The 19,072-nt window shown below is 39.8% G+C and overlaps 1 non-coding gene across 1 annotated transcript; it reads left to right on the forward strand.

Moving 5' to 3' along the window:
• The first annotated feature begins 8,051 nt into the window (after positions 1-8,051).
• TRNAE-UUC (transfer RNA glutamic acid (anticodon UUC)) lies at positions 8,052-8,123 on the forward strand. Its single transcript has one exon. It is a non-coding gene; the product is annotated as a tRNA-Glu (tRNA).
• The last annotated feature ends 10,949 nt before the right edge of the window (positions 8,124-19,072 follow it).

Raw genomic sequence — 19,072 nt, forward strand, 5'->3', positions numbered from 1 at the left:
TTCTGGTGAAAAAGTGTTCCATTTAGTTAATAAATAGCTTTGGCCAAGTTTCAGAATTCCAGGTGAAGTTTCAGTACTGCCGCATCGCATATTTTTGAAAAGTACGGTTCCACAGATTGATGGTTGTCGGGGATTTGATGATTTTTTTAGGGATGAAGCAGTTACACCAGAGCCTTTAAAATTTGAGATAGGAGTCTCCTAATAGACTAATTTTAATGTAAATTAAAAATCTAAGCGTGCAAGACGCGAAAGTATTTTTTCAAAAATTCGGAAACTTGGCCGAAAACGCTGAACGGACGTTTTCGCATGGGTCGACTCAATTGTTGTTGTTGCGTTTCATCTGCCGCCAATATTTTTTTCTTTCCGCCCGGATGCTCGTATCAAACACAAAGCAGCTTAGAGGTCCAGTTACAGGACCAAATTGAGCCATCAAATTGGGCCTCTCATTGGTCGCATCCTCACCTCGTCACCTTCCAGGCAAAGTATCACAAGCGCCATGCGACGTTTAAAAATTTCCGCCGCCATTTTATTTTTTTACAGAGAAATTGTCCAACGAAGCTGTCCAAAAATTTCACTGAATTTTCTTTGTGCTGCCGATAAAATTTAGTGAAATTTCCAAACAGATTCAACGAACAATTTCTCAGTAAAGAAATAAAATGGCGGCGGAAATTTTCAAACGTCGCATGGCGCTTGTGATACTTTGCCTGGAAGGTGACGACCTCGGGTCTTTTTCCACCGATCAGAGCTTTAATCTGATGGCTTAATTTGATCGTGTAACTGGACAAATACATTTATCATTTCTCCAAGTCAAATCGTAATCGCGTCCATTTAGCAGTCTCGCATGGATACGTAATGCAAGAGCGATCGGAATATAATTTTGGATGTTTTACTCGGAAATGTAATCATGGAGCGACGCGACGGCTGCGTATGTTTCATGTTCCCCGGGCGCGTTTCGGGACCTTGATTGAATTCGCCGAATGAGATAACGAGCTCCGTGCGCGCGGTAATTATTAGTTCCTGCCATTTGACTCTTGACCGCGACTCCAGCGCTGTCTGCGGAGACCTCTCGAATTTCCCTGCTCTCGCCGGACATCAAAGAGGATAGGGATGGAGTACCCTAGAGCCTTGTCTATGAAAGACTTCAGGTGAATCCAGGCTTAGAACTTCGCGATTTGGCCACCACGTCGCGCTGCTCAGAATAGCCTTACATATTTGCCAAAATAATAAAAACCGTAGAACTTATTCAAGATTGGGGATCCAAGGGATATAGCAACATACTTGAGGAACACTCAGTAAAAAAATCTTCTCAAAATTCCCAAAAATAAAGTCGTAACTACGTCGGAAAGTAATTCCCATTGCTGCAATGGGAGAGAGAGAGACAGAACATGAGGGATTCGGTTGCGCGCTCGGCCGCCACCTCTGAGCTGAAAGTTTCAGCCGTACTTTCTGTGTGTTTGTAATTCTATTTGCCAATATTTTTGGCTTAAAAAATCAAGCAAAACATAATCTATATCTTGTGGATCTGCTTTTTGTAATTTGAGGAATATTATTTCAGTAATCGTCGAAGGAAAGCGAAATGCTCAGTGGCGACTGGTGGCGCTATCTCTAATCTTGAATTATCCCTAATCGAACCCTGGATTCACCTTAAAGTAGATTCTGTCTATTCTGTCGCCACACAGAGGAGCGCAGTAACACCAGAAGTGATTATTTGCAAAAATGAACGTAAAGGTGTTGGAGTGGAATTTTTTTACCTACCAACATGTAGAGGACTATGCTGCCGTGCTGAGGATGAACGCAGTATGAGCCAATAGGCGTTGCCAAATTTCCTCCGACAAATCACGAATTCACTGAAAAATTTGGGAATATATCTTTTCCGATATTTCAGAGGATTTCATTCGTAATTTGATCTAAAAAGTCAGAAAAATTCTAAGAAAAATATTCATAACTCTCTTCAAAACGATTATTTTCTGAGAGGAAATTTGGCAGCAGTTGAATACTCATATGGCGTTTTTCCTTAGCACGGCAGTATGTGTGCGCCGAGAGGAAGTGTGTACTTTTTTCTAAAATGTGAAACTGAGGTTTACCGGGCCTATCTCCTTTTCTCATACAAACATGATTTTTGCTTGAAAATTTAATGAGTATATTGAAAAATTAAAAATTGAGCTCATTTAAGGTGATTCGCAAAGCTTTCTGACGTGTTCGAACTGCCCTGGTAAAAATTGGCGACAGGAACTGCGTTTCAAAACACCATAGGAGTTCTTATAGCCGACTAAAGAAGGCTATTGAAAATCATATAGCTGGCTGTAGAAAGCGGGGCAAATCATACCTATAGCCGGGCTATACGAAGCTATAAAAAAGTATGCAGTCGGGCTATAGTTCCTATCACCGGGCTTTACACTTTATCGCCATTGGCTATAAAAGGCTATAAGAAATAGTGTAGAAATTCGTGTGCTTTGGAAATCATTAAGTTTGATACGGAACTACATTAATATTTACAAAACACACATTATATTTTCCTTTAAAACATATTTTTTTTTCATTAATTAAAATGAGAATAGTCCATACGGAGTGTGCAAACATTTCAAAATCATGAGTTGAAAAACGCTGACTCCGCGAGATTAAATATTAGAGCCTAACACAAAGCGGAGCGGCGACGCACTCGCGCCTACAAACCCAACAGAGATACTTCACGCATTGCGCAATGCGTGAAGTATCCCTGTTAGGTTTGTAGGCGCCAATGCGCGTTTCGCGCTCTCTGCCCGCCCGCCGCGCCGCAGCGTGCCACGGCGTCTGAAGCAACTATTTCACACCAGAGGTACTGCACAGTATCATAAGAAATTGAAGGCGCTCCAACATATTAAGAATGACAGGCATCCTTCAAAAGTACGGAGCTTTCCTCGCAAAATAAATCAAGATACTACGGCACAAAAAGAGATCGGTAGTCCAAAAACTAAGTAAGTCCTAGTATCCGTATTTAGTAACGTTTAGCATAAACTTTATCGTCTGGCTGTTGCTTAATCGCCATCGGCTATAAAAGGCTATAAGAAATTGTACAACCGGCTACAGAAGCTATTGGAAATCTTACAGCCGGCTTTAGGTCTATAGAATTTTTGAACACACATTCTACTGCAAATTTTTACCAGGGTGGTATGTGATATATCGCATTGAATAGGTCAAAAATCTCAGCAAATGTTGAATTGTTAGCAAAAAAAAGATGATACCTGTGCATGACAATTAAAGAATCATTCTAAACCAAAAAATTGGCAAAATGTAGGGAAAAAATAGCAGAATCCTGTTTGAAAAAAATCCTCGCATTCGATACAGACCAAACAGGATTCTGCTTTTATTCCCCTACATTTTGCGAATTTTTAGGTTCAGAATGATTCTTTGGGGTCATGCGCAGGGGTTTTCGTCCTTTTTTTGGCTTAACATTCCAAATCTGCCGCGATGTTTGGCCTAATTGATACGGTATATTGCACGCTAGTTTGACCACGTCAGAAAGCTTGACGAATAACCTTAAATTAGATGAGTGAGGAAAACTAATTACTTCTAAAAAACACAGTGTTCCGAAGGTTTCTTTCTTGGTTAAAGCACACTTTTCCCTGATATGTTTGTATAGTAATCTATCTGCGGGCCTTAAAGCCCTTGTGGCCGCCAATATTTAGACTTTCCCTTTTTATTTGGCGAATTCGAATTCGCCAAATGAGAGACGCAAAACGCGGCAACTTCGCATCGATGGCGAGTCATATCCGACCGTTGGGGGCTTTGCTCTTTAATCACAGAGGATCCTCGAATTAAAATGACCGAAGTATGAATACAATTCATGTGTCGGCGCTCAAGCGTATACAGGCAGGGCATGTACTCATTACCTCAAATACTGACAAAATAATTGACCTTTTTCCTACTTATCGAACACTTTCAATTTTAAACGATCAGTAGAGAGCATTATTAGTTTTTTTATTCTGAGACCCACTTAAGGTTAATCTTCAGCTGTAGTTCCGAAAAAATCCACCACGTCGCGCTGCTAAAATCCGACTCCGAAATCAGTGATTATTCAAATATCACAATAGGTATCTTAAATTCTAAGACTCATAAGTTCTAGCAGCATACGTCTGGAATCCTTAGAAACAAATGCGAGCTTTGAATGTCTAATAATAAAAGCTGTAAATTGATCCCAGTTTCTCTTACGGGATATCTGTAAGTGCGAGAGAGACAGCTCACGGTGGGAGAGAGATATCTGCCAACTGCTGAGAGCGATCAAGCGCGATTGGTTGCATCAAGGTCATCATGCTTAACCCTACTTTTTTCTGGGATCAAATTGCAGAGCTTCAGAAATGACTTTTCACGTTTTTTTTAGGGTCAATAGGAAGAAGAATGTTATGGCTAGAACTTATAACTCTTCGATTTAAACAGAAATTCCTTCAACTTTTATAAAAGCTCAAGGACTCACGAGGAGCTGTACGGACTCTAAAACACAGCGGTGGCGCCCCCTGCGCGGAGAAATTTCTTACTTCACGCAGCTGTAGATAAACCTTAAATAATCTACCTGACAAAGGACAATCTACTGCAATACTTTTTTGTGTGTGGCAGCTATTTTGAAATACACAAGAATTTGGTGAAATTGTGCTTTTGGCTGTATATTACACACTTGAAGGAAACGCGAGACAAATTTTACCACAGGTATCGTCAAGCGCCTACTTGATTTTTGACGCAGAGATACTGTAGGGTAAAGATAACCAGATATTTGATAGCATTTACCATAATTTTGGTGAATGCGAGTTGAGCTGTAGTCCTTGCTACTATGAAGTTTGTTGGTGATTATAAACCATATATACATCATTGTACCTCAAACCGTGCCGTTTTCTAGCTTGATGATGATGCTTGAACTCCGAACTGCTGTGCACAGGAAGAACGGCGTATGAGCCTTCAGACGTTGCCAAATTTCCTTCAATAAAAACCGAATTTACAGAGAAAATTGGGAATATTTTCCCCCAAAATTATCAGACAATTTCGTGCGCAATTCAATCTAAAATATCTGAAAATTCCGCAGAATAATGTGCATGAATGTCGTCAAAAATACATGTTTTATCAAGGGAAATTTGGCAACTCTCGAATGTTTATACGGCGTTTTTTCTTAGCACGGCAGCAGAGGTAGACCACGAGGCAATGAAGTCAGAAACGGAGAATCATGACTTGTACGAAGTACGTGCTTTTCACGTCTTTGAGATGCGTTCATTCTCCGCAGGGACAGGGTCGAATATATCCAAATATAATGGCAGCATCGTAGAGACAACTTGGTACCGTCGATCAAAAATAAACGTTAAGAAGGACTTAAATGCTACATGACTCGCCTTGAAATATACTTTAAAGGGTAAATTTTCTGAAAAAATTGAGCCTAAAAACGAGAGGAAAATCTTCGATTGATGAGGAGCTGATAACAGACACGAGGGCTAATCTAGCTATCTTGGAGTTTGACCCCGAAATGCTTCACTATCAAATATGATTGACTTCTAGCGCCGACTGGCGCGTGCTGCTCTGTGAGAGAACAGATTGCGCTTATCTCTAGTTTCATAGGAGCACGCGCGCACCATAAACACATTTTTAAAATTTGGGATTTTCTCGCAAGAAGTGATGAGAGAATTGCTTCGTACTGAGTGATTCATTCAATGGGTCTGTTGCACGTAAGAGATTTTTATCTTCTTCTTATTTGTGTGTGTGTGTGTGTGTGTCGCACTGGGTGGTTTTGAAATTTCCAAAGAAAAACCCAGATATAGCCAACTTAATTTATTTTCTGATATTAAATTCACTCAAAAATTGCGTTGGCCACATCAAAAAAGTCTGAAGTCCACTCTTTTGCGCACAATCTGCGTAGTTTGTTTTGTAGTAACTGAGAAAAACTGCCCGGAATCGTGGGAAACTTGAAAATTTTGACCGTGGGCGTGGCAAGATTATTTTGCTGGGGAGGGGCTCGGGGCTATCCTCGGGGGATCTGAAGGGTATGGAATTTTTTGACATTTTAACTCTACTTGGACGCATATTAAGGCTTCCGGTACGCAGATTTTCCATCAGTTTCTGCGGAAAAATTACGCTGTTCTCTCACTTTCAGCGCAAAATACTTCCGAATTGTTTGATACAACAGGTTCGAAATTTTTTGAAAAATTATCTCCGTTTGGACGCATTTCAAGGCTCCCGCAAGACGCAAATCTTTAGAAAATACTAACTGAATGAGCACGGGTTTTTTTTTGTTTTCCATTTAAAAATCTTCACATTAAGGGAGATAAATATCTTCGACGAAGCTTCCTACCCACTGTACCTAATTTTTGGGGGGAGGGGGAGGGGGACGCGTCTCCCCCCGGCCTCTCTTTCTACAACTATGAATCGGATCATTCAATCCGATTACTAGAGAAAATTATGGCCAGCTAGACTGAGAAGATGAATGATTTTACTCCAAAAATACGAAGATGCAAAATGAAAAGTGCACACCAAAATTTCCATAATTTCCGAAATTTTCTTTACAGTCTTCACTTTGGGTTTCTTGGCCTGTTTACCACTAAACACATTCCAGAGTTCTCTTTGCCCTAAGGCTCCTAATTCTTTTTGACTTCTTATTCATTTAATTCTGTCTTCCCTGTTCTAATAACTTTGTTGTTATTTATTTTAATTATGTAAAAGCAGAAGTTTATTTATATCTAGTATGTAAGTTAAATTTAAGATTTAAAAGACCCTACAGGTCTATAGTCATACTTTGTATATCGCTAATCTGATTACATAAATAAATAAATAAAAAAAAAAAACTCCAAAAATACGAGGATGCAAAATGAAAAGTGCACACTTAAATGTGGCAACGAGCAGCATCCCTGCGGCTTGTAGCGTCTGCAGTTTGCAGTCGCACCACAATTCACGGTCAAAAGTGACCGCGACCGGGCCGTGGACAGAGCTCTAGCTCTCAGCCGAAAATTAACGGGCAATCGATCATGCTTATACATGAACGAATGACCGTCTTCGAAGCTAATCGAACATCATTAAAACCCCGACCGCCACCATCCACCAACACAGAACGAATTCCATTCAAAGGTTTTTTTTATGTCCTTTCCCCGCTTCAGCGTGGCTCTTGGTTGGGATGCGCGTGTGAGAGTGTTTCGTGGCGATGTGTGTGCGTGTTTTCGCTCCTCCGGTTCATAATTTACTGATTAATGCAGTCCGAAAAGAAATTCAGTCTGCCCGGCCCGATTATTGTCCTGGACTTCCATGTCATCAAATCCCTATTCATAACTCGGGATTCGGCCAGGTCACCTCACTACCTCACATGTTCGCTCCTCGCTGTTGTCCATTTTACCTTTATCTTTTTCTTTTTTTTTCGTTGCTCGTACGACCCAGGTGCGAACTGTCTCCATGGTTAAAGTGCGATATCACGCACCTCCATTGCGGTGTTTCAAAATTTCCACTGAAATTTAATTTTTTGAAAAGAAAAAAGCCAACTTTATTGCTTGAAATTTACACAGAGTATTCTGCTAATAGAGTAGAATAATTAAGGAAGTGTTCAAGAAATTACGTTGACTACTTTCCCCCCTAAAAAATAAAGCATGCCAGGGAATCTGCATCGTCGCAAACGGAGATACCTACGTGGTTTTGCACTTTGGTCATCGATAACAGCATATCCTTTGCGACAGCAAAATTCACGGGAGGTAAATAGGGAGTCTCTGATGATAACAAACGATGAGGTTAATCAGTTTAGAGACATTGTACTTAAAATAAGTGTTTTTAGACAAACAATTAGGTATAGACAAAAATTACTGTCTTCATTTTTATAAAAATCACAAAAATAGATTTGTGAAACCATTCTTTCATGCTGCCAACATGTATAAGTCTGTGATGACCCTATTTTTTTTTTTTTTTTTTTTTTTTTTTTTTTTTTTTTTAATTTGAAATTAAGGGTTTTGAAAGTTTCAAAGATATCCCAAAAAATCGAGGACTTGTTTTTTTATGATAAAAGATTCAATTTTTTGTTCTTAGCAACTGAGTTTATTGATCAATCCAGTATCTCTTAACAATCCGGTATGGTCTAGTGGCTAGGATACCTGGCTTTCACCCAGGAGGCTCGGGTTCGATTCCCGGTACCGGAAATATGTTTTGTAATTTTTTTTTTTCCGTGCCTGGTCAGCTGAAGTTACTTGATGCAAAAAGAATCTGCGTGAAGTTCATTTTCTGATAATTTTGTCAAGTGAGCGTTTGATTAATTTAGATTCTAATAAAGAAAGTAAGCTTCCCTTGTTTCAAGATAACTGAATGAGATTATAGTAATGAATTAAAAAAAAAAAAAAAAAAAAAAAAAAAAAAAAAAAAAAAAAAAAAAAAAAACTGCTAATGAAGCCTGAAAAATACGAGTCTTGATGTGCAGGAGTTTACTTTTAAACAAGTTTTGAGCTTTATTTTCACCCCATTCAGAGTGAACTAGTGAGCAGACTACATTTTGCAATAAGAAACAACTACTGCTGGCTCATTTTAGAATTACAAAATGTGCAATTAGTTTTACAGGTGCTATATGGATGAGCCATAAAATAATAGCCTCTAATTGCAATAGTCAAAATGAACTCCCACGTGATCTTATCGGGAAAACTCGGTTAAGAGATTTAACCCAGCATTTTCGATAAATCTGATTATTGTACGATATTATTCCTCGGTGTATGTGTAAAACCCATGACTTATTATTCATTCGTTGTGAGAAAAGGCAGCCCTGCGCTACGTGCTGGAAGTCCTCGAGGCTGTGAAGAGGGAGCGAATGCACACGTTTGGGTCCCCGACTCCCTGCAGGCCGGTGTCTCGGGCTCATGGGAGAGAAACGACTTTTTAAACACCAAAATATGATTTTTGTCGTCGGAGATGAAAGAGCCAAGATGTATAGGCGACCGTATCCACCCCAATCTAACCTATGCAGCCACTCCCCCACCGTGGTATATTCCGCAGGGTTGCCATCCCTTGAATGGACTCGGCCTCCTTTACATAGCTGCAAATGGATGAACCTCACCAAAATGGCAGTGCTGCATGGCACCTCCACACGGGGCGGCGTGAAGTAGCGGTACGAAGATAGGCCACTAATGTGAGGCTGTGTCCCTTGTGTCCTGAAAGAGAAGTCAAAAACACTCCCGCGGATTGCCGGGTCACCCGGTGATAACCCCCAGTGTATGATCCTCTTTCGTGGAAAATAATGATTTCTCATCAATAGTTGGCACTTATGCTTATCTGGTTTTTTTTTATCAATGAAGGCGATTGAATGAATGAGAATATATGTAAAAGAATGCGGCTCGTAAAGGCGAGAAAAAAATCAATAAAAAAAGCACCGGAGGTGGCACTGAGGAGTGGCTCCCATTGTAAGAAAGTCTTACATTTACCAACAATTTTGGAAATTTTGACGTATTATAAGCTGACCTGGGTGTTAAGACCTCCAGGAACCTCAAGTCAACATCCTTAAACAATCTTTCGAAAGGTATATTTCGCTATACTCGAAACCATATTCTGTTGTAGGGCATGTAGTTTCATAAATGTTTAGTTCAACAACAGTTAAAAAAAACTGTATTTGGCTACGTTCTGTCCCAATACGCCATAACTTGATTAGTTGAGCAGAGGCTTTTAAGTTCGGAGTATTTGATCATTTCAAGGGTGCTGTTTCAGTTTAATCTTTGCCATTTTCTTTTGAATTATTTGATTTCCTATTTTACATACATTTAATTTGCTATATTTTCTTCTCGTTAATATATTTTATCGAGTACTATGTGAATATATGAATACACACTTGCATAAAATAAAGAGAAAAAGACAAGAGAGCCTTTTCCAACTTGTTGTTAGTTCGAGAGGAGATCTTTCCGGCAGTTTTAAGAATATTTCTGCTCAAATGAAATCACTCTTTTCAGCGTTCGACGCAGAAAATGAGCAATATGCTGGGAGGGAGGGTTTTCAATGTTTTTATTTTCTGCCGGCAGCGACGAAGTGTTGAGTTTTCATCTCATTATCACCTGGGCTCACGCTTGCGGCGAGGAAGCGGTGCCGCGTGGAACACGAGAGGAAAAAAGCCGGGAACGGTTGGACAAAATCGTCGCCCCTCTGACGCAAGGGCGTATCGCGATTCCGACATGAGCCCCGAAAAGCGGAGAGTAGTACGAAGAACAGGGGTCACGTGGAGATCGAGATACGCCCTTACGCCAGAAGAGCGGCGAAAAGTGGAGAAAAACCGCGGAGGTCGTGAATCAGGCAATGAGTCCGGTTCGCTAATGCGAGCCCGATCCCCGACGATGAGAGGTTATAACAACCGCGGCCCGATTCTTGAACTGTTATCGAACGTCCTCGACAGTGCCTCACGATGAATCGATTAACCTGCCATTCAAACCTATGGAAGAGGATCGATCATCGGGGCATTCGCAACGGACATCTTAATAATCGATTCTCTATACTATAGCTCCTAATCGGAAAATATCGATAGTAGATCATTTTATGCTACGCCACTGGTTCTCCATCGATAAATTACAGTGGCGTGGCTTGAATTGCGATATATCGATTGTTATGTCATTTAAACCTATGGAAAAGGATCGATAAACAGGGTGTTCGCAGCGAGCACCTTAATTATCGATTTTTTACCATAGGTTTAAATGGCATAACAATCGATATATCGCAATTGACGCCACGCCACTGATAAATTCATATTTCAGTGTTGATATCTATCGATCAAGATTATTCGACGACGATTCACGTGCGCAACTTCGATGGAAAGCATGCTTTAGCCCAGTTGACGATAGGGCGTAATTACACTGAAAAAAAATTCTCAGCGTTTTTACCAAGGTCCGTTGGTAACTTTACCATCTCACTTTTTTACCAATTATTGGTAATGTTACCAAGACAGACTGGTAAACTTACCTAAAAACTGGTATTTTTACTGTTTTTTCCAGGTAAGAATACCACTTTTATTGGTAATCGATTCCCGGTAACTTTACCATTTTATCTCGGTAATTCTACCACAGTCGATATAAGTCTTGGCGTTTTTACCAAGGTTCATCGGTAACTTTGCCGTAAGTTCAATAATTTTACCGAAATTTCTCAGTAGAATTGCCAATTCCATAAATGGTAATTTTACCAAGAAAAAACAGGGATCAAATAGAACCCGGAATTCTTGGTAATTTTACCCTTTTCTTGGTAAATACACCGAGATTTTTTTGTCAGTGTACACTAAGATATGAGCCCTGGAACACATCGAGTTATTTGGACGAAAGGGTTCATCGCAAAGAGTAAGCACGTCCTTACGTCAGGAGGACGACGCACACTGGATCGAGCCGATGGGAGAGGTCGGACAAAATTTGAAAACTTTAAACGCTCATAACTCCGTTTATACAAAACTTTGAAGTGGCTTCATTGTTTTCTTCGTGCAATTTTCTTCTCGCAGCAATCCTTGAAATTTAAAATGTGGCGATATAAACATCAACATTTCCAGTGTTAGTTAAAACTTTCATGTTCGACCTCTCTAATTGACTCGACCCCTTGTGCGACGGTATGTAGATCCGCGGTTTTTCCTGGGTATGCACCGCACCAAGTGCACCTGCGCATCATGCCTCATAATCGGGCGCTCGCCGAGCGTTTCGTACTAGCGCGAGCCGTTTCCCATCATCGTTGCCATTTTTGCAGAGCGTTTCCCATTTTAAAGTAATCTGGACTCAACGTCCGGAGAGTTGTCGCTGCCAGCCTGATGAGCATTATCGAGAAAGTTTTGAGAAATGCAATTCAGCCAAAAGATTGGAAGCACAATGGCATGATTATGAGAGGAGGATGGAACAATTCGACGGTGTAAGTCGGCAATCCCATAACTCATTTGCGGTGTCTGAAAATCTCCGCCTCTACGTCATTTTTTCAAAGGAGAACAAATTGACATTATTTCTCGAAGTTTTTGCAGAATTTTCTTCGCATTGTGAAGAAAAATCATGACAGTTTTAAAGAATTGCCGTTGAGTAGTTTTCCATTTAAAGAAGAAAGTATGACAGGAAGTCTGCGACGTTGCAAACAGAGTTATGTGATTGCCGACTTACACCGTCGAATTGGACGTATTTCTGCGAAACGGAACTATGTACATTAATACATGAGCCCTGAGACCCATAAGAATATATGCATAAAAGGGCTCACGTCATCATGCATATAGTTCTGTTGGACAGAAATACGTCCAATTGGACTACATTTTCCGATAAGGAAATGATAGGTATTTTAGGCGAGAGTCATATACAAGTGAAGGGAATTTAGTGGATTGGATTTTGCCACGATACTCTTGGTTCCTTTTTGCAAAATCCAATCAAAGTATAATATACCTGCATTTCTCTCCATCAAAAAATGTATTTAAGTTACACCATTTTTGGTTCAAAACTCGTTTCACCATTTCTCATAATCTTCTCTGAAATTGGAATTATCCTTGAATACCCCGTGTAACTTCCTCTGGACTCCTCAGTTGACAGAGAAAAAACATTACAAAGAAAATAACGCATTATAAACCATCTGAGATGTCTTTCCGAAAGATAAACCCGGCATTTCAATAATGCGCAGAGCGTCAAACGATGGAAGGATATTCGAAGTTAAGTTCGAACCCAACATACAACTATTTGAACTCCGCGGTAGGCCGGGTTGCATACGCTCGATTTTGCGGGCGAAATCTGAGATTTGCACGCGGCTTTTACGATAGGGTACGGGAGAAATTGGCGTCTTTCTTGAGCGTGACGTCTGATTCGCTCAACTATTTGGGCACTTCTGTCTCACAGATTGGTAAGCCGATATTAGCAAACTGAGATGCTTTCTGACAGACGACATCGGCATCTGAATAATGCAATGTGTGTAAAACAATAGAGGAACGTACTAAGGTGGGTATGAACACATCAAGCAGCTATTTTAACTCCGTGGTGGGCTCGGTTGCAAACGATCAAGGAAAGCACTTATTGCACTTTCCAGTGGCGTGGCGTGCTTTGCGATATATCGATCAATACGCCACTGAAACCTATGAAAAAAGATCGATTATCAGGGTGTTTGCAGCGAACACCTTAGTAATCGATTCTTTATCATGGCTTCAAATGGCGAGATATCGATAATCGATCCTTCACGCCACGCTACTGGCACCTTCATCCTATTGCGAGAGTCATTAATAGCGAGCGGGCGTAGGCCGTGGGCAGATCTCCGATTTCGCCCGCAAAATCGAGCGTATGCAACCCGGCCCACCGCGAAGTTCGAATAGTTGCATGTTGGGTCCGAACCCAACTTCGTACATCCTTCCGTTGTTCTTCGCGTTGTTTTGAGGTGAAAAAGTGTGTTGATATCTTCGATGTTAGGAAAAGACGTAGATTTTATGTGGAGGCTAACTATAGACATTCTTAGTTCATTTACCTGCCCAAGCTAATGGAAGTTTGTGCACGTGACATAAAGCAGATGCAAACTTTGCAACAATGGGATTTAAACGAAATTATGAATCAACACTATAATCAGGTCTACTCTATGAATTATTATAGATTAATATTCACTGCCGTACTTTAAATTCTCAGGAATTTAAGTGAAGCCCATCAGATGTGAATGAATAGATTGAAGTTAAATTTAACAATTAAATGATGGTGATTCCAATGGACCACTAGACAAGCTACGGATTTCAGCATTCTGATACATTGTTTCTTCACCAAAATTTCACGTAAAACACGATGCGCACAACGAATATTACCGAAATCAACTCCTTCCGAAGATATTAATGATTCTTGGTGCGTGCTCATGAAAACTCAATGCTCTACGTGATTCACATCGCTCGCTAAACGTTATCATGAACGTCTCTGCGATAAAAAAATCTGGCAACCTCAATCTTGACACTTTGGCTCAGCTATAGCAAATTACTTATAGTTTGAAAAACACATGGTGGGAAATGAACATTGCTCGATTGAGAAGATTGCTGAAACCGTTGTAGTGCGCGATTTGACTCACGTAGAGCTTTGAGTTTCTTGTGAGCGGCAATTCAAATTCCTCGTAACCAATGTGAAATAAAAATGTTAATAGCTTCGTTAGGAGTTGGTTTTAGTAATTTTCGTTGCGCGAATCGTGTTCTACGTGAAATTCTGGTTAAGATACATGTATCAGAATGCTTAAACTCGTACCTTGTCTAGTGGTCCATTCTTTAACGCTCCTTTTTTTACATGTTTCTTTCTGTCAGGATCTTAAGATTTTCTTTTATGAAAGGTGTGCGAAACAAACAAATATTTTTCAATCCAAATCCGGGAGTGGTGCTTTGGCATTCATGTGGGCAGCATGCAGAATCTCTTCGCCTTACCTCGGCTAAACTCTGAGGTTGGATTGTGAAAAAAATAGGTTGAGGTAACTAGGCAACCAGGATTCAGATGACGGGTTTTCATACGCGGGCATGTTGAGGCCGGCGTCTGTGTGTGTGTTGCCGTGGCGAGTGTTGGTGCAGGTAATTGACAGGTACGAGTGAATGCGCGGACTGTTTGCTCTGCGCGTCCGAGCTGTCGTGGATGAGTGGTTAGTCCCATTCGATGCATCGCCTTTCGATACTTCGATATTTTGCACGGATTTTGACGGGACATGATCGACAGCGACCGCCCCGAGCCCTGGGACCGCAGGAGGCAGGGTGAATTTGCTCTCGTTTCGAAAATATTTGAGCTTGGTAATCATGCGTGAAAATGGAGCCCATTGCCAGACTTTGTCCGTAATATTTGCTCATTTTTTCGCGTTTCCGACACTGAAGTAGAACACTTTGGAAGCTAAGGATGGATCGTCGCACCTTCCGGCCAAAATATCACAAGCGCCATGCGATGTTTCAAAATTTCCGCCGGCATTTTATTTTTTACAGACACATTTTTGGCTGAGCCTCTTTGAAAATTTCGTTGACTTTCATCGGCAGCGCAAAAAAAAATTCAGTAAGCTTCGTTGAACAATTTCACCGTAAAAAATAAAATGGCGGCGGAAATTTTGAAACGTCGCATGGCGCTTGTGATACTTCGGCCGAAAGGTGACGAGATGTGCTTCATCTGCAATGTATCTACCTCTGGGGGAACTATATTTTATTTTTTACGCGGAGAGTTCACTTGAGATTCATTGAATGAATATTTTTTTTACTATGTTATAAAATTCAACGCACTCAAAGTCGTGGAGCTTTTGAGTGCGCTGTCCTGATGTAACCTTAAGTGTAAGATTGAGGTAGTTTTAGGGAGTGGTGATAATTTATGTGTTTTGAATCACTTCGATTGCCTTTTTCGGCATTTTTTCATCGATCTTTTCGTTGAGTTACTGCGAAAAAAACCTCTCATCTATTTATCCGTCTCGTAAATCGTTGTAGAAATCCTTTCGGGGGTTAATTTCGAAGGACGGGCTGAAGCAGAGATGCAAAATGAGATATTATTAATGTAGGTAGGTAATTTAATTTTACTGAAAAAAGGAAATTCGGAATTACATTTTCCTTGAAAAATCAACGAGTTTTCAGGGGCTGCGTATGCAAACCCGCAACAATTATTTAAGACTCGTTTATTGAAAAACCCATATCGTTTCCTTGAAATTTCAAAATTAAGATATTACTGTTTTTATGCCTTTAAAGGCATAATTACTAAGTTAACGGCAGGAGTTCCAAATGTTTCCTGAAATTTTATGCAGTTTCATTGTATGAAATCTCATAAAGTATTGCATCTCTGGCATAAAGCATGCAGAGGGGATCGTATGAATTGGAAAACTTAATTTGTAGACCCTTTGACACTTTAAATTGTTAGATTGGGCAACCATGGGAGCACATGAAACGGAAGCAGCGCATGTTGCGGGCTTTTTGTTCGTTCCTAATTTTTGCCACCCGCCCTGCGAAACGTCAGGTTTGGAATTTTCGCACGCCGAAATTTAGTCCGCCCGAGCCATGAATGTCATGTTAATCCTGACGGTTTTGAGACTCGAGCATTATAACCGCACCTCCACGGCTTTGCCTCGCACACTGAATTTTACTCCGCTCACTGAAGTCCTTTTGAATTTCAGCGCAGCGTGCCAAGTTTTTTTTTTTTTTTTTTTTTTTTTTTTTTTTTTTTTTTTTTTTGCTAGTTTAGTTTACAAAAAAAGAAGGGGAAAAGATAGGAAAATGAAAAAAAAAATAAGATTCAAAGAAGACAGAGAAAAACAGAAAAACAAAAGAAAAAATGAGAAAAAATGGAAAAAGGGAAAAAAAGGAATAAAGAAACACAACAAAAAGAAAAACAGAGAAAAAAAGATAACAAAAAAAAAGAAAAAAAGAGGAAGAAAAGAAAAACAGAGAAAAAAGAAAGCAAGAAAAACATAAATAAGAAAGAGAAAAAAAGAAAAAAAGAGAAAAAGAAGAAAAGAAAAAAGGAGAGAGGAAAAGAAACACATACTTAGTTGTATGGATCAGAGCCTTTGAGATAAGCTCTTAATCGGACGAAATAAATTTCTATTGTACTTAAATGTTGCAAATGCATATCTTACTTTGCTTGCTGTACCCTATACGGGTCATTGCCATATCATAGTTAATTAATTAATTGTCGTCAGTACCGAACTAGGTTGTAAGTATACGAATGGTCACATTTATTGAGCTCAAACCAGGTTTCCATTTTTTCCAGGAGAGGACCTACCATGTAAAATTAGATCATTCCTTGTTCCTGCTGGACTAACGCTTACCTCCTTTTTTTGCTCTACATTGTGAAAATTTCCTCTTTCTGTTTCCGACGACAGGCGAGTCAATCCATTCACGGGCACTTTATTTTACAGTAAAATGTAGAAAAGATCTCCACTAATTTTCAAAAAAGGCCAACAAAGCCTCTGCTCTCTCTTTTGTCTTTGGGTCTAAAATACGATAGTTTAAGTCTTTCACTTTTGATGTTTACTATAGCGCCATAAAAGCGATGTGAAATTTAAAAAATGAAGATTTGAACTGTCACGATCCTAGTTATTACTTTCAATATACGCCTTCCTTCAGTATGAGTGCAGCACACAGCGGATGTTACGAAAACGCTCGAACAAGCAACATTGTCTTTTGATGCCATCAATCACTATTCTGCTTCTGGCATGAGTGAAAGTAAAATTTGTTCCCCACGAAATAGCGCAGATTATATTCAACGCTCGCTCTTGAATGCCGTGAGTTCCGACGTTCGCAACCTGGTCTGATTTTTTTATTCGTTCCTGAAGTATGAGCTATGACCCACCCTGACAAGAAAATCATTGGAGTGCGGCGATAATATTGTACGTGGTTTTTTAGATACTCCTCACAAGTAAAGTGCCTATGATTCTCATAATGTTAGGTAATCCTCGGTGAAAAGTTTGAGATGATGATGTCCTCCCGAAAGTCCTAAATACTTGATTTTTTACCAAATGATTTTTAAATGTTCTTATACTTTGCGACGTTGCATTTTATGCGTGAAAAAACCAGGCACTCAATAATTTCTGAAATTGGGCATTGATTTCCTTAGAAATGTTGTTTTCTTTTCGCCCCCCCTCTCTCTCTCCTTCCCTCTCTTAGGCAATCAATACAATTTTATCTAATATAGCCTAATATTATAACTTGAAGTACGATACGGAAAAAAGAGGTAATGGTTAAGTCAGAACTTGGACACTTCCGATTAATTGTGGAAGTAGGTACCCCAATAAATTAAGTTACTAACCCAGAGGCTGCAATAGATACTACCCCAACTTAGGTTGCTGTACTAAAAATATTGACTGGAAGTGTCCATCCCATCCGAAAAACTTGGGGTAGTGCCATATTTAAGTCAAAATCCCTTAAGTCTTTTTTCCATGGAAAAAATCGTCCAGAGCTAAGATTCGCCGTACTCCAGAAATTTATCACAGACTCAATTTGCTGCATAAAAAAGGCAGCTAAATTCAGATTCATTCATGATGATAATTAATTATTTGCACTTACCGTGTTTAATTACTGGTGAATTGAGTTCCAGGCTTCGTGTTTCCTCACCGTTGAGAAAATAAAAGAACACCGAAAAATGATCACCATAGATTTCTAAGGATGGTTGTCATACAGAGCAAATGTGACGATATCAGTAGTATCTATTATTATGTGATTTTTATTATGAATGTGATTTGCGGTACTCATCACCTCCACTGTATCAAATTTTGCTCGTTAATTTGTGACAACGAGTCGCACGATGGGTTGAGTCAACAGGAGAGGTCGGACAAAGTTTGGAAACTTTAAACGCTCATAACTCCATTTATACAAATTTTTGATGTTCTTAAAGTAGTTTCAATGGTTTCCTCGTAAAATTTTCTTCAATAAGCACCCCTGAAATTTTAAAATGTGACGAAATAAACATTAAAATTTGCAGTTTCAGTCGAACATTTCATGTCCGACCTCGCTTATTGACTCGCTCTACTGTGCGTCGCTTGGCTGATAGAAGGGAATCACGCTTTGTGATGAACCCAGCTGCTGTGCTAAAGAAAAATGTCGTGTGAGCATTCGAAAGTTGCTAAATTTCCTCTCGGAAAATATTTATTTTTGAAAATAGTTATGAATATTTTCCTTGGAAATTTTTAGACTTGTTGGATCAAATTTCGAACAAAATCCTCCGAAAAATCAGAAGAGCAGTATTCGTGAATTTTCCCGAAAATTCGTGATTTATCAACAGAAATAAGGCAACGCATGAAGGCTCATACGGTGTTCTTCCTAACCACGGAAGTGTACTGCCGTGCTAAGGAAGAACGCCGTATGAACATTCGAGAGTTGCCAAATTTCCCTCAATAAAATGTTTATTTTTGAAGAAAGTTATCAATATTTTTCCTTGAGATTTTCAGGAACTCAATGTGAAATTGCGAGCAAAATCATCCGAAAAATTGGTAGACAAATATTCATAAGTTTTCCAGAGAATTCGTGTTTTATCAAAGGAAATTTGGCAACGCGTGAAGGTTCATACGGCGTTCTTCCTTAGCACGGAAGTGTAGACGACAGGGTTCATCACGAAGTGTAGTAACGTCTTTGTCAGGTGAGCAACACTGCTGTGCTAAGGAAGAACGCCGTATGAGCCTTCGTGCGTTGCCAAATTTCTTCTGGTAAAATACAAATTTTCAGGGA

The sequence above is a fragment of the Bemisia tabaci genome, chromosome 2 (assembly GCF_918797505.1).
Source record: "Bemisia tabaci chromosome 2, PGI_BMITA_v3".
Taxonomy (NCBI): Eukaryota; Metazoa; Arthropoda; class Insecta; order Hemiptera; family Aleyrodidae; genus Bemisia; species Bemisia tabaci.